This window comes from Adiantum capillus-veneris, chromosome 2 (assembly GCF_014529385.1).
Source record: "Adiantum capillus-veneris isolate H3 chromosome 2, ASM1452938v2, whole genome shotgun sequence".
In the NCBI taxonomy this organism is placed as follows: Eukaryota; Viridiplantae; Streptophyta; class Polypodiopsida; order Polypodiales; family Pteridaceae; genus Adiantum; species Adiantum capillus-veneris.
Genome location: NC_140932.1, coordinates 114,952,747 through 114,960,296, shown reverse-complemented (window position 1 = coordinate 114,960,296; position 7,550 = coordinate 114,952,747).

Below are 7,550 nucleotides of genomic sequence, written 5' to 3'. Positions count from 1 at the left end.
GGGGAAGAAGGGGATGGCCTGCGGGGACCGACGCTTTGGCGTGATGTGACTATGTAAGGTGCAGCGCTGACATGGCGGTTGCACAAGGAGAGAGAGAGTGAGAGGGGCTGTTGACAACGTGCTGTACGGGCACTAGCTAGGGCAGGGAGAGAAGAGAGAGAGTAGGTGATCGCAACATGTGTGTGTGTGGGGTCGAAAGACCAAGGCGAGACAAGCCAATAACTGCACGCGTGCGTGTGTGTTTGAGCCTACCCATTGGCGAATCCGAAGAAGCCCCCGCACTGGCGCAATCAATTCGTGTGTGTGTGTGTTGAAAACGACAATGAGGAAGAGAGAGGGTGTCCACACTGGAGAGAGAGAGTGAGAGAGAGAGAGAGTGAGAGGGGAGATGAGAGAGAGAGAGGAATTAATCGCGATTTTAGAGAGAAAGTGAGGGGGAGAGAGAGAGAGGGATAATGAGCGTTAGTGGGGTGGAGAGGAGAGAAAGAGTTGATTATCATTCTTTTGGGAGGGAGAGAGGAAGAGAGAGAGTGGGAGTGTATGTGGGGTGTATTCCGCGCCACAAAGCGCGAGAACAACGACGGAAGCGGAAGAAGAAAGAAGAAGAAGATTATTTTAGCGTTGTAGGAAATTATCTCAAGAGACTGTAAAGATCTATCCGACGAGGAAAGTCCATGTGCCGAAAGGCACGCTCGGGAACCGAAAAAAAGCCGAATTTAGGTCGAAAATTAACCGAAACGCTAAAAATCAATCAAAAATCCAAAAATTCGCCTGAAAAATTCTAGAAGCTTCCCGAAAAATTCTAGAAATCTTAGAAAATCATCGACAATCGCAATCGAACATTCTCGACACGTATAAGCACACCAAAACTAGCAGTTTTTATCAAAAAAGCCAGATTCGACAAAATCATCAACCCGGCCCCCGAAAATAGCAAAATGCTCAAAATTTGGCGAACGAAAGTCCAGATGCACTCGAAATCAAGCCCTAAGCACGCATTCAAAACAGCTCATAAAGATCGCAAGATATCAATTTTTTATGGAATTAAGCAAAAATTAATTTTTTCTTTCTAGAGCTAAGGCGGGTATTGTGAGCTGAATGACTGGGAGACAAAAGAGGGCAAGACAAGGAGGTAAATTTCTCCGATTCTACATGATTGCCTACAACACCAAGACTGATCTACAACTTGTTGCATATGCCTATTAGTATTCACTCTGCTGATTGATTGCTTGGAAGGCAGAGGAGCAATAATCGAGCAAGCATGGCATAGAGGCTTGGCCATATATTTGGAGGTGATGTTGAGGCTACGCCAGCCAGAGAAGAGCTCTTTGCGGAGGCCATCAGGTATATTGAGAAATATATGGAGACTCGTGTGTTAATCTTGTGTGAATTTATCACTTTCTTGTGCTGATATGAAGTGCATATATTGGGGTCATGTGTGTGTGGAAGTTTTGTATAGCAGTGCTGGTACTCGATTTGGAGGACTTGCATGGGTTGGATGTTGTGTAATGAGATCTAAAGCAAGAGAGCATGCTCATCTTTAATGTTGGTCATGTTCTTGCCAGCTTAGACGTGTCTTTACAGCTGCCCAAAGGCAAGCATTGCAAAAAATGATGGACAAGATGAAGCACCGTTACCAATACAACAGAAAGCGCTGGCAATGTTGTACCATACTTTCCAAGGAAGGGAAAAATTCTTGCAATGATGTCAATGTTTTCCACCCAAATTGAACCGATCAGGAGATCAAGATCGACTGGAAGCATGCACCTCCAAAGTTGGCCTAGATCAAGCAGTTGTGCGGCCCATCATTGGTTTGCAAAAAAATGCAAGCCCTCCATCCCACCATGATCAAATTTTGTGCGCATGTAGTTTTTTGTTGATGTTTGAAGCTTGTGCTTCTTTGGCAACTTTGAGATTATGCTGCCTATTATGGCCGCTTACAATGGCCATGTGCTTTGTATTGTGAGGGATTCTCAAATCTAATAGAGTTTCGATTCAATACCCTTGTGTAGTAATGCTCAATCGGCATGGTTTATTGCTCCTACTTGCAACTCCTCTTGCAAAGAGAGTATGCATACAAAAGAAGTTTTATGACATTTTCTAATGTGGCTATAACACTCCAACATAATTTTGTCAAGGGGAGTTGGCCTAGTGGTAAAGATGAGGGGCTCTAAGCGCACCCACAATGGTTCAATCCCTAAGACATGAGGGTATGGGTGAGTGGGTGCAATCTTGCAAAACTAGTTGAAGTGAAGCTTTGAGTGGGAAAAAAAAAAGGCATTCTAACATGAGCTACTGCTCAAGAGAGATTGCATACCTCGCTACGTTTGGTTTGGTGAAGGTTGTAGGCCCTCTTGGGCTAGGAGTCCATGTCCCCCAATTGTAGCTAGTTAGGTCTGTAGTTAATCCCTCATAGCTATTCATGATGTTGTCAAAGTCCACAATGTGGGAAGTAAATATTTTAGTGTGCTTGAGGAGAGCTATGATGTGATTTTATATGTGATAGTAGTATTTTCATTGAATAATAAGGCATGAAGATTGTTGCGGATTGAAAGTGTTGTTTGCAAAGCTAGCTTTACAAAAGAAAATTTACTACTTGAGAAGGCTAGATTGACCTCACTAGAGTGCAATGGTCTTTTCTTATCACTTAAAAGGTACGAGGGAGGGATATATATTGCCAGATGGTTTATTAAGGTCTTTTGCTTGGAGATCGATGTTTCCTGACATGCTGCTCTTATGATTGTGAAAGATTCTACATTATGGCATTAAGCTCACGTAAATTTCAATGTTTCCACTTAATGTACATAGAAGAATTGATAATTGTAGCTAACAACTTGAAGTACAATTGGCTGAAACGAGGCATAGGTAGTAATTTATAACACCCAGGAACTAATAAGATGCTTAACTTGCACTACTAGTCCCGTAGCTCAAAAAATATGATGAGGTGTCAACAAAGAACAAAGCTACGAGGCACCATGGAGGGAGCAACATGGTATGGTTGGCAACAAGTTGTGGGATCGAGTCTAAAAGAACGTGTGAGGTCTACTCTTTAACAATGCGTGAGAGTTATGTATTCATTTGGTTGATCTGCATGTGTGTGACCTTTGTAAGGATCTTACTCATCTTCAGGTTTTTTACTAGGCTTACCTATATCTTTCTCGCCTTTGGCAGGCCTTGTGATTTTATCACTTGTTCCTTCTCCAATCTCCAACCATTCTTTTTCCCTCAGCTCTTGAGCTTTCCTTTTTCCTATTCCAATCTCCATCCATCCTTTTCTTTCTAAGAAAGACAGGCCATAGCGCTCGGCTCTACTACTGCCCTTTTAAACCTCCCACACTTGTTTTCTTTTTCTCCTCCTTCTCCCTTAGCTCTTGAGCTTGCCTTTTTCCTTTTTTCTTTGTGCAAAACTCACAATTGTGAGTGGATTATATTAATCAGCCCAAAAAATTACAAGGTCTTGTCATCGTCTTGTTGAGCCATGACATCATCCAGGGACCATAATTACATCGGCTATCAGGGCAGCCACCCCTACCAACCCGCCCCCTCATCCTTGATACACAAGGTCCATTATCTTGCCCTTCTCAGATCTTTTACTTACAAATGGCCAAGATTTTCCTCGTCCTAGACATTCCATCTGTTGACAACAAGGCACAAGTAGTCCTAGACCAATCCTCCGAGTGTTGCTTGCGCCCGAGCGTCCATATTAGCACTTTGCTTTCTTGTATAATTTTTGCAAAGCTTGCCACCTCAAAACCTCCTTCAAACACACGGCGGTTCCTTGTCTTCCATACATTATGTAAGAAGAAGTATCTGACGATTTGAGTGCTGATGAGGAGGGTAGGACTGCCCGAATTATTACCTCCAAGGAATAGGTTAGTCTTGAAAAAAACTAATTTTCCATGTTCTTTGGACCCACTTGCATATTTTCCCTGCGAGCCCTTTGATAGTTGGGCATTCCATGAGTAGGTGGGCCAGATCTTCACTAGCCAACTTGCATCCCAAGCATCGATCTGACCCAATCCCTCTCTCCTAAATCTTCACCCCCGTCGGTAGAACACCCCAAATTACCTTCCATAAAAAAACCTTCATGTGATGTGGAACCTTTGGCTTCCAAATGTTCTCCATTACTTGCTCCCACCTTTCCTCCGGTCATTGTTTTTTCCATAACTTGTTAAGGGGGCTAGACCAATTCTTCTTATGCATCATTGTCTGATAAATGCCTTTAGGATGGGGTTTCCATAAGAGACTGCTTTCGTGCCATTTCCAGACATTCCAGCCAAACTTCAAATCACAAATTGGCATCACTATATTGTCAAGCTCTTTCATCACTTTGTGGACAAGCAAGACCTCCAAGCTATTAAGTTGGCACTGGGTAACCAGAAGGTCAATGGTTTTTCAACTCTTGTTGTCACTGTCCCAGAAGTGCCCAAGTCGATTCAGACCCTTATTATTCATCTTCGTGGCTGTCTCTATCCAATAGGGAATTTGTGGTGGATCTACAACTTTGGAAAGCCATGGGGACCAATGCAAAATGGAGTTCTTGAAGTATCTGGTTTCTTCCCCCACTTTAAGACTCCTGCTGCTCTATTGCATTTTCTTACCAATTCTCTTGAGCTATCCCCCAATCTTAGGGTAGACCACGTCGGGGCTAACAATTTGTCATGAACCTCCACCCCTCTCCACTTTCCACCTTTCGAGCCAAGTTTAGCTGCTTCTATCATATCTCTGATCATGACAGCCCAAACTTGATCCTGTTTAGCCAAGGAAACAACAAATTTGTCACAACAAGCTTCTACATGGGCCACAGGGTTGAGAATTCCGAGGCCTCCTTGATTCACCGATCGAGCAACTGATTTCCAAATGGCCCATTGCCATGGCTTGGAGGATTTCGTGTTGTTTTTCCATAAAAACCTTTTTAGTGGTTTTAAGAACTCTTTCCAGTGACACTTAGCCATCTTGAGAAGCGAGCTAGTGAAGGCATATAAAGACTCATAAAGGCATTTATCACTTTTATCCGACTTGGGAATTGGAGAAGAGCATACTACCACCTACTCATTTTTGTTTTGATTTTTTCAAGCTTCCACTCAAATCTTTGCTTGTGAGTTACGTCCACCCCCAAGGGGGCTCCTAGATGTTTGAAGATATTCCCTTTTGTGACAATCTCCCCCGACCAGTCAGAAGGGTCAAATGAGTCATTTTCCGATAGGGAGATCAGCCTTGACTTCTCTATATTACACTGGGACCCCGAAGCTACTGAGAATATTTGTACAATCTCCATAGCTTTTCTGATGACCTGGGGGCACGCCTTCAAGAAGAGGAGAGAATCATATGCAAATAGTTTTGCTAGGACTTGGCTATTTCCTGGTAAAGCAAGGCCTTGCAACTCCCCTCGTTCCGCACTAGCTTCAAGCGTCGTGATCAAAGGATGTGATCCTATGGCAAAAAGCAGGGGGGCCAGAGGGCATCCCTGCTTAATAGACCTTTTGAAATCAAAAGAGCCCACAATCTATCATTGAATAGGAGCTCTGACTAGCTTCCAGCCCCCAGTACACGTACTAGCCAACATAGGCAAGGCCTAAAGCCCAGAGCTTCCATGACGGCTTCTATATATGTCCATGGTATTCTATCATAAGCCTTGTCCAGGTCCAACTACAGTAGAATGCACTCTTGCTTCGTGACAGTTGCGAATTCGATGCCCACCATTGCTGCCAAGATGTTATCGTAAATGGACCTTCCTTTGATGAACCCATGTTGATGGGGAGAGATGATCTTGGTTAGTAAGGGGGCTAGTCTGAGGGCTACTGCTTTAGCTATAATTTTGTAGGCCACCGACATCATTGTTATAGGGTGCCAATGTTTCAGTTGAGAACAACATGTCTGTTTTGGGATGGGCTTGATAAGCCCTCTCTTTACACTTACCTCCAACGACCCTTCGACAATGGCTTTATTGGCCAACTTTGTGATTGGGACCTTGATCATCCCAAAATTCTCTATAGAATTCCACCATCATCCCATCCCAACTAGGGGACTTTTCCTTGCCAAGGGCTTGCAATGCTAGTGAACATTCATCTTCGAAAAATGCCATTTCCAAGCTATTAGCTTCTGAGTGGGGAATTTCCTTCTTGACACTCTGAAGTAAGGTCCCTCTGGCTTCTTCCACTTCTTGGGACTAAATCTCTGGCCATCCAATGATTTGACTAAAATAGCTCAACATCAGACTAGCCATCTCATCCTGGTTATGAACTGATGTCCCTTTCTCATCATAGAGCGAGCGGACGTGGCCCCGGTTCTTCTTGATTTTTTACGCCCTAAAAATTTGAGCTTGATTAGAGGCTTCAGGTTAAAGAAAATTCTCCTTGGAGAGAAGCCTTGCCTTTCTGATATCTTCTAACTGCTCATTAGCAAGGTTAGATTTGGCTTCGAGCCATTGTTTGTGCTCATCCTCAGTAGCATGCCCAGTGGTTTTTATGGAGGTAAGCAATTGTACCTCCGCTGTAAGATGCAGAAGGTGTACCTCCCTATATTTCTTGATTCGGGGGCCCAAGGTTTTGATTTCTTTCTGGATGCTCTGAGCAAAGAGGTCCCACACATTGTGTTTGTTGGGGCCGATATCTTTTTTGAGATTACCCAATGCTTTCTTGGTTAGATTCCTAAAAAGAGGGTCTTTGAATAGGTGTGCCCCTGTTACTAGCAGTTTTTTCTCACCTCTTGGGGTCTGATCCTCCCCTTTATTCTTCTTAAAATGTATGTGCAGAGGAATGTGATTTGAAAGGCTTTTTGTTAGGACTACCTTCATCTCCATCAACTACGATATCCAATCAGCTTGGTGTGAGCAATAGCAGCTGTCCAACATGGAGGCAGTGCGGGCATACTGGAGGCTTGTGTAGGTGAAACCACGCGTGCTATTCCATGGGCCAACTTCCCATAAGTCGATCATCACCCACTTTTCGCATAAACTTTTCCATTTAGATCTTTTCAAGCCAGCCAACATACTAGAGGATCCTGTGCTATCCCTGCTCTTTTCTACCATATTGAAGTCGCCAACCAACAACCACTCACCTTCAATAGGAGTATCTCTAAGATGCATCCATAGTTTAGCTCTATCTTTTGCATTGCAAGGGCCATACACATTCACAATGGTGAAGGGATGCCCTTCCCATTTGATTCTAATCCCAAGGATTCTGCCGAATGGGTGGTTTAGAACCAACTTCGGCTCCAATTCTCTGTCCGCAATGCTGAGGACGCCACTAAAACCGTTACTTCCTTCTCCATAGAGTACCAATTTCTTTCCTAGCACCTTCTTTCTCTTGCTATGGGCATCTAAGTGGTGTTTCTAGATGGCCCAGCAGTTGATTGTCTTCTCCTTTTTTATTTCCTCCCAGAATAGGGTACTCTTCTTACGGGTTTTCAACCCTTTTACATTCCAAGATTGGATAGTGAGAGACTCTATCATTAGTGAGGGTTTCATTGGGATAGAGGAATTAATTCTTCAGCATCCAAATCATCCCCCCCCCCCCCCCCTCCTCTTCTTGGTCTCAGGAGAATCCGGGGGT